This window comes from Phocoena phocoena, chromosome 5 (genome assembly GCF_963924675.1).
Source record: "Phocoena phocoena chromosome 5, mPhoPho1.1, whole genome shotgun sequence".
Classification (NCBI taxonomy): Eukaryota; Metazoa; Chordata; class Mammalia; order Artiodactyla; family Phocoenidae; genus Phocoena; species Phocoena phocoena.
The window spans coordinates 116,258,601-116,265,713 of NC_089223.1; the positions used below are offsets into that span (position 1 = coordinate 116,258,601).

At 35.1% G+C, this 7,113-nt stretch overlaps 1 pseudogene; it reads left to right on the top strand.

The window, feature by feature from the left end:
- Positions 1–4,743: 4,743 nt before the first annotated feature.
- On the top strand, positions 4,744–5,138 carry LOC136123249 (large ribosomal subunit protein eL34-like; annotated as a pseudogene).
- The last annotated feature ends 1,975 nt before the right edge of the window (positions 5,139–7,113 follow it).

Sequence of the window (7,113 nt, forward strand, 5' to 3'; positions counted from 1 at the left end):
ATAAATAGATATAATATACAAATAGATATCAAGTAATCTGTAAAATAAGACTTCAAGGCTCAATACGCCTATTGGATATTTTCTTTATTTTAATTAGGCAGTGCATACTGCTTTATTTTTTCTCTCCAAAGAGAAAAAGTGCACAAAGATGAAATCAGCTTAAAGTACAGTGTATGCCACTTTTTATTTTTAAGAAAAAATATGTATTCATAATTTTAAGTAATGGAAACTAAAAGTGTTGTATCTGCTATAGTTTGTCTCCTCTATATGAAACACCAGAATTAGCAATTCCACAAAGCATTGTCTTCCACAAGCATCTCTTGTAAAATTTATCTTGGAGCTAAATATAAAGATTGAAAATAATAAAATAGAACCTACTTAAGGTTGTTACATCTTTGTTACTCACCAATAGTAGTTTAAAATATTTCTTATATTTTAATTAGGACTTTCACTAGGTGACTGGTTTCTGGGCCACATGAAACAATTTTCACTTTTCCACTGATGTCAATTATCCAAGCTAAAACCCATCTTCTACTCTGTGGTATTTCAAATATGGTATAAATGATGAAAATGCAAGCTGTTGAAGTTACTGTCAATTCGACTATCTTTATACTAGGCTGAGTTGCATAGATTCATCATCAGTTCTAGACTACAGCATTATTTTAATGTAATTTCTGCAGTTTTATCATTTACTGATATGTTTAATTGCACAGAAGGTGGTCAGTAGTATAAATTAAACAGCTGTGTTTTTTGGTTGAGATCAACATGTTAATAAAATTATGAGCTTCTAAAATATCTTGTCAGATTATAGAAATTTAAACTGTTTTCAGTTTACATGATCATTTGAAAATTTATTACTATGAACTTTAAAAAGTATGTGTGACAAGGCTCTACTTAAGCTTAAAAGAAAGTAAGCAATGCCTACTCACAAAGTGTTCCTGATGGGCCTCATTGAAAGCAACTGGTTTAGAAAGCAGAGGTAGCAGTTCACTAATCACCTATCTCATTAAAGTTGAAACAGTAGCATAGCAATCCATTAAGCTCCAAATCCTATTATCATCTATCTGAAAACTAAAATTGTGGATGTGAAATATAAATAAAGTAAAAATTGGCAGATAGAGATAATATATCTAAATCATTGTTGCATACCCTAAATTGCTTATTTTGTCAAGGTATAAAATGTACTGCACAGAAAAAATTATCCATAAAAGTATATTGAACCAATTGTTATGCCTTCCTTTGCACAAACCAATCCCCAAAGCTCTAATTAAATTCCTAAATATATACAATCCCAACAGCTCTCACAAACACATACAACACAAACAAGACAAAATAGGTATCAATGTAAAGTACTAAGTATACACCGTTTACCAGTTGAAAAAAAAAAATCTAAATCAAAGTCAACTCCTGAAATAAATGACCACTAAAAAAACTGACTAAGATCAATAATTTTAAATGCCCTCAAATGAAGTTCATACTTCTGAAATAGATTAAGGATAATTCTCTCTCTCTCCCCCCTTCTCTTTCACACATGCACACATACTTGATGCCAGTTGTGAAATAGCTGTACTTTAGTTTTCTGTTTCTAAATATATATATGTTTTTCCTGTGTGCCTAAAATAACCACCTTAAATAAAACGAATAAATTAAACAAAGTCAAAAGAGAAATGATCACATGGAAAAAACATGCGATACTTACAACACATATCACAGCAAAGGCTTAATTTTCTTACTATATAAAGACTCCTACAATTAGTAAGAAAAACACCAAAATCCCAAGAGAAAAATAGGCAGAGGAGAACAGATGAATACCAGAAAAGGAAAAAAACAAAGCAAGTCTTAAATATACGAAAAGCACTAGGAATAGGAAGCCCTCATTTTTCCACTCCCATCCCCACTGCCCCAAGCCCCTCCTTAGTAGATAGTGTCTTAAGTTCTTCTCCCAGTTTTCCTGTGTTGGTATAGTATTCTCCCCTCCAGTATGAGGCTTTAATAGAATCTGTTTTTATCAAGCAAATATACACCACTTAACCAGTCAATTCATTCTGCCCAGTAGTTTCAAGCTCTACCTTGGATTCCAAACACCTTTCTCATAGCACATACCATTTCTCAGATGGTGCTCTATGGTAACTTTGCAGGCCTTAATAACTTAATACTAAAGTGTCAGATCTACCCGGTTGGAGAGTAACACTTTTTTCACCCTCCTGGAAATGCGCTACTATGGATCTTGCTGGATCCTAACATACTCCTCCACTTAGATCACAAGTAGAGAGAAGAGACTTAACAGAATTAGAAACCTAGGAAAGGAACTCTTGAAATAAGTCAATCTTCCCCTTTTGCCCTCCTTCTTTTCTTGAAACAAGCTACCCAGAGAGCACCATATTCAGGTCTACTCCTTAGGAGAGGGGCTCTGTGGGAGGGAGTCCTGAGCAGTCCCATGGCTGGAGAACAATGAATTTCAGCCCGGACTTCAGCATAGGAAACCAAACCCCCTGCAGTTAGACTCATTCAGACTCCCATATCAGCATTTCCCACTGGTATTTTCTAGAGCCCTTGGTCTTGTTGCGTCTTGTGTGGTTCTGGGAAAATTTGACTGTACTCCCTCAAAGAACCAAATACACACAAGTTCCTCTCAAAAGCAGACAGATATTGTTTTAAAATCAAAAGTATATATAAAATAACCAACATATAGCACAGGGAACTATACTCAATATTTTGTAATAACCTATAAGGGATGAAAATCTGAAGAAGAATGTATGCGTGTGTGTATATGGGTGTGTGTAACTGAATCATTGTGCTGTACACCTGAAACACGATATTGCAAATCAACTATACTTCGGTAAAAAAAGCATATGTCTCATTACAATCTACAGTACTGTTGTGATTGCTCTTTAGTACTAAATTCTCACCCTTGCTTGTTTTTCATATGAAAATTTCTACAAGAGTTGTTCAACCTGTGCAATTTTAAAACTATCTCATAGCCAATACATTTCCGACAGATATAAAAACTTTCATGTCCTTTTACTGTCTTCGATTTTTTAGAGCAATTTTTTTTGTTGGTCAAAACAGACTATTAGTGTTAACCAAGTTAAATCAAATTTAAATGAATTCAGACAGCTTAACACAGGAATACATTCATATGCAAAGCACACAATAGTCAAATCAGATAAAGAAGTTGATATAAGAAGTTTTAGAGAAAGGAAATCCCATCAAGTGCAACTTAACCTAATTGAGACTGATTTTAAATCACTTTCATTTCAAAGGTAGATTTAATCTTCCAAGAATAGCTTTTTTTCAACATGAAAATGAGAGCCCTTTGAATCTTTTTTTCCCTCTCTTTTCATCTTGCTATTATAATCCACTAGGTGGGTGAATTTTGCCTGGCAAGATTTCATTATCTTCTGCTTTGATTAGGAATCATTACAATTTGTAGTATTTTCTTTACTTCCTTTCAAAGAACTTCAATCTCTGTTGGTTTAATAAACATGCTAATATATGTTATAGAATAAAACTCTAAGTAAGGAGATTAGAGCAGGTTCTAGTGTGGAGAAGGTATGTTATTTTACTTTTTGTCACCATATATTAGAAATTTCTAAAGGGAAAGGGCACTAGAATTTTTGAATAATTCTTACAGAGTCAATAGCAGACATTTTTATTACATTTAACAATATATAACAACTTTTATTGAATGGTTAATGTGTGATGAATGCTAACTACCCCACTGAGGACATGTCAAAATGTCCTCTTAAGGCTAACACCAAAAAACTAAACAATTACAACAAAGGACTAACTATTTTGATAGTTAGTAGTATGGGGCAGTTTGAAGGGGATTTGAAATATATATTTGAAGAATTAGTAAATGAAGTTTGAGAAATTGATGTCTAAGGCAGTTTCTTAAGATGAATATGGTTTATCCAGTTAATGTGTGTATTGGGACCAAAGAAATATGAATAATTATATCATAGCTCTGTCTATAACATTAATAATCCATTTTTATTAACCATCTTTGTTCAGTTCCTGTGACTTTCTTATGCACAAATTCTACCCATTTTTCTTTTTCTCTTGCCTATTCCATATTGATTTGCTGATGATGTTTATATACACATATGCGAAAGGCTATGCATATCTTGGTTAAAAGTGAGAATTTGGACTTCTAAACCACTACCTGTGTCTGAATCTCAGCTCTGTCATGTGTAATCAATATGACCTCGGTAAGTTCTTTAAAATCTCAATGATTCAGTTTTCTCATCCATAAAATAGGATAAATAATGGTAACAATCATGCAGGGGAGATGCGTTGATAAAAATAATTAACATGCAGAATTCATAGAAACAAATTTGTACATAGTACAAAGAGTACACAGTAAACTCTTTGTGTTTGCTATTATTTTATTAGATGTTGGATACTAAGTTTAGCAGCAATCTGCCACCAAGAGCTGTCTAAAAGCTATCAAGCACCTTTTCTATATTTCAATAGCTGCCTAAATTGTGAATCTTACTTTCCCAAATTGAAACCCTACATTTCCAATCACCTTTTCTGCTAGCTGGCAGACATGTGACTTAGGTTCTGCCAACTTGATGCACCTGTGTGAGTCCTGATTCACATGTAAGTTACATCAGAAAACCAGCCAGGTATAAGGCACCCAACTTGCTGGAGCACATAGAAGCAAGGGAAGTGAGTTCATGAGGTTGGCAATAATGGAGACCCTTTGTTCCTCCAGAGATATGCCCAAAGGCATTCAGAATGGTCCAGTGTTTGATGTACTATTGTAAGTTACCTGACAATATAGCCTCTAACAAACCTAGGCTGTCCTGAACCTCTGGTAATAGAGTTGTTTACCTTTCCAACAGGAAGTTTGGGAAAGCACCAACATCTGCATGTGAGCTGTGCACAGGCTGACTTTAAGGGCTTCATGTTGTGAGAACTGAAATTCTTATGAGGTAGTTTAAAATAAACAAAAAAAAAACATGTCAGTGAGGCCTACTTTGGATGCATATGTGCAAAATAAGTCCATGACAGGATCAAGTGTGCTTTCTTTAGTGAGGAACAGAAACATTGTCAAAGTGATGAAGGCATGAGCACAGAATCAGAAACCTAAATTAAAAAATAAAGCTTTTTTGAGTAACAAAACAGTGTAAAAACTAATAAAGTAAGATAAATTATTATGACAGTCCTTTTCTAATTGTGATGGAAGTACTGGGGGTATCAGAGCTTTAGTTGCTCAACCACAGAGTTCTGTGTTGTGGTCTGAGAATTGTTCCTTGAAGCTTATTAATATTTCTTGATAAATCTTCCTGTTTAAACTTGTGAGAGTGGAATCTACTGACATAGTGTAGGGAGGATGACCAATACAGTAATTTACATCGGAGGAAGTTACAGGCATCCCGCACTCCGAAAAAACAAAAATAAAATGGGAATTTGAAATGGATCGTCTCATTTGAGTGAGTTTCAAGTCAGTGAATAGAGAATTGATTAGCATTAGGAAAAGGATGTGAGTATTCCATGGCACATAGTGGCAAAACATTGACTTAACTCATCATTGCGGTCCCTTGGAATGATGTGTGTATTAAAGTAACCTTTTGAGGATTCAGTGTTTACTATTTACACCACTTTAATGGGTATCAAAAATACCAAGGCTCTTTTGTGCATAGACTTCTTAGAGAGTTTAAAAAATAATTTAACAGCTCAAAGTTTTAAATTATTATTCAACCATTACTAGATAAGCGATAGAATGCTTAAAATGTTTTTTTGTCATTTAGCAACAGGGCTGTTTAGCAACACAGAAACTACTGTCATCATTACTGTGTTTCAGGATAGGCAGAATCCACAGCTGCTTTAGGCCTCTTTCTGTATGCATTCATTCATTCAACAGATATCTCTAGCCAACCACATAAAAGGAACTAATACAGATGATGCATTATAGAAACTAAAGAAATGGGTAAGTTCTCTGCCTTCAAGGATCAGAAAATAGATAAGAGGATAGGTATTAATAAGAAAAATGAAGCTGGCTAGGGAAACTAGAAGGATGGGGTAAAGTTTTACAGAAAATTATCAGGGAATGCCCTATGATAGTCTGGATACTCCACGAAGCAGACACCAAGATAAGATTAGATGAGCAAGAGATTTATTAAGGAAAATAACTGTGAAGGATTAAGAGGCAGAGCCAGAGAAGGTAGAGAGAGCTTTCAAACCACCTATGAAAGAGAGGGCCAAGGAAGAATATTTGAGTATGTAAAATCTCAGGCTACAGCAGTTTTTTAAAAAATTATGCCGAGGCAGACAAGAGTTCTCTAGCCAAAGTTAGCTGTATGAGGAGTTTCTCATTCTACAGGAAGGCGCCAGCAGTAGTACTCTCATTATGGTCAGCCACTGACTTGGAACAGCCCACAGGAATCACAGCCTTGACTCACGATGGTAGTGGGACCAGTTAGAGGCAGGAGTCAGTTATGTTTTCCAGGGTACAAAATCTGAGCAGCATATTTTCATGTCCACCACATCTCTCTAATGAGATAGCATTAGAGTATAAAGCTGAAGACAGTTAGGCATTATGTCATATGGATAATAAGAAAAGAGCATTCTACATAGAGAAAAGAGCAAGTACAAAACTGCTGAGGAGGAAATGTGCTTGGCATGTTATCTGTACCTATAGCCTAGTGAACAGAATAAAACTTATAAAAGATAACCTCGAGGGATAGCAGGGGCAAAATCATGTAGGTTAAAAAAAGGAGGGGAGGGGGTTGATGGTAAGAGTGTTGATCTTTAATGGGGATGGAAAACCTTTGCAGAGTATTAAGGAATGACATGTTTGAAATGGTCTGAATTACGTTTGATCACTCTTGTTCTTTTGTGAAATACAATCTACAGAGAGAAGGATTGTAAACAAATCAGTTAGGAGGCTACTGCAAAATTCCAGTAGAGAAATGACATCTTCGTTCGTTGGTTTCTGACCAGGGTGTTTGCAACAAAGTGAGAAGTGATCAGATTCTGAATATATTTTAATGCAGAGCTGACAAGCAGTGTGAGAGAAAGAGAAGAGTCAAAGATGACTTGAAATTCAGGGATTGAGTTGCATGTGTCAGATGACAAACTACAGTGGAGGCTTTGGCAGGACAG